Source organism: Apostichopus japonicus, chromosome 17 (assembly GCF_037975245.1).
Source record: "Apostichopus japonicus isolate 1M-3 chromosome 17, ASM3797524v1, whole genome shotgun sequence".
Taxonomy (NCBI): Eukaryota; Metazoa; Echinodermata; class Holothuroidea; order Aspidochirotida; family Stichopodidae; genus Apostichopus; species Apostichopus japonicus.
In genome coordinates, this window is record NC_092577.1 from 23,660,248 (window position 1) to 23,662,161 (window position 1,914).

Genomic DNA, 1,914 nt, shown 5'->3' on the forward strand with positions numbered 1-1,914 from the left:
AAGCTCAACATTGTGTGAGTTGGAGAATGGAGTGAACAGTGCGTCCTAATTGTTACTCATTAACACTGTTGAGTTTGAAATATATTGTGAGAGGCAGTTGTAAACCAGTGCCCACTAGTCACATTTTTAGGTTGATATGTACTAAGTTTCATCACACAACACCATGACCTGAATGTCACTCTGAGTGTGTACATCCATCATCAAGGAAAACGTGTGGTAATGTGGTGTGACTAACACTAAGGCCACTATGAGATATAATGCATAGCAGGGGGAACATTTTTGGTGTAATTTTGCACATATGAAAGGGATGCCAACTTAAAGCCCCAATCAGCCTTTGAGATATTCGCAGAAATAAACATCAATGATATCGAAAACGAATGCCATCATTCGATACCCCATCCCTGAAAAGTAATTCAGCCGAAATTATAGCACTCTATCTTCTGTGGTCTTGGAGAAAAATGGTGATCAATCTTCAATTTCCCTTACTATCGATATCCTCTATTTGAAAGGAATACATGAAATAAAGGCTGATTGGGGCTTTAATGAACAGATTGAATGTTGTATTCTACATGTAACATTATTCAGGACTTCATTATATATTCCAAGAGAGTTCAGCTACCTCTACTTTCTTACATACTAACTCTTTCCTTCAGGCAATTCATTGTAATAATGATATTTCATTTTCTTCTACCAGTAGTGGAGTTTCGATATGTTGATAAGTTGCATAATAAATATATATATAATAAATATTATATCGTGACTGACTGATTCATTCTTTTCCCCGTTGGGTACCGACATTCTTAATCAAAATCAATAGTAATAACACGTGGGTTTGAACCCCCAACCCCCCCTCCCCGTGCGTACGCCCCTGTTCCATGTCAATCATGATTTGAGTCTAACCTCAATCAATAGATGACAATTCTCCCCACTTGAACAAGACTGAATGAAATCCCTACACTAACAAGGTTAAAGATTATTATCAACTCCAATCAATGTAGATAGTAAACTTCACTGTGGATAAACTTTATTCTGTGAACCATTTGAAGAAGCAAGAAGAAACTGATTGAACACCATTGAATTACTCTAGACACTGAACTTCCTCGATATGAAATTGGATATTGGGAGTTGGCTACTGATTTTCTCAACTGGCTAAATTGCACCAATCCTTGCAACTAACTGTCCGCTGGCCACTAACAAAATGTTGCGAATACGTGAAGGATATATTCGTAGCGTTTAATTGCCATGAACAAGCGATCGACCATCTCATCATACACTCAATTTGAGATATCGCCTATTGGAATATAGGCATATTATGAAATTCATTGCAAGCTAAAGACTTGCGCAGGTGCTGGCAGGAACATTGATCATGCTTATGGTGGGGGAGTAAATTTTCAGGGTGGGGGGGGGGGGTGAATTTATCGTAGTAAAAATTCCCCCCGTTGGGGGAAAATTGTTAGGGGGAAAAAATGTTCTGTTACACCGCTTCTCGTCCGATCACCGACGTCACCTGGGAATACTGGGTGCCGTAGGCTTTTCTTTTAATAATTAAAAAACTGTCTTGCCACGACGAACGCGATTTTAAAATGGAATATATTAAAAAATATTTCGATTGTTTTCATATATTATAATATTATATATATATATATATATATATACATGTAAAAGCGCAGTCAGTACTTGGATGGGTGACCCGCCTGGGAATATTGGGTGCCGTAGGCTATTCTTTTCATAATTGATAAAATTATGTTGCCACGACGATGAAAAATTGCAATAACCAACATTGGCTTCTTCTAATGTCTACGGCCATATCGCGTTGACTATACCGGTTCTCGTCCGATCACCAAAGTCAAGCAACGTAGAGCGCAGTCAGTACTTGGATGGGTGACCGCCTGGGAATACTGGGTGCCGTAGGCT

At 38.8% G+C, this 1,914-nt stretch overlaps 1 non-coding gene across 1 annotated transcript; it reads left to right on the plus strand.

Annotated features, from left to right (window-relative positions):
- Window positions 1–1,795: 1,795 nt before the first annotated feature.
- Window positions 1,796–1,914, plus strand: LOC139955596 (5S ribosomal RNA). The gene has a single exon (XR_011788832.1). It is a non-coding gene; the product is annotated as a 5S ribosomal RNA (ribosomal RNA).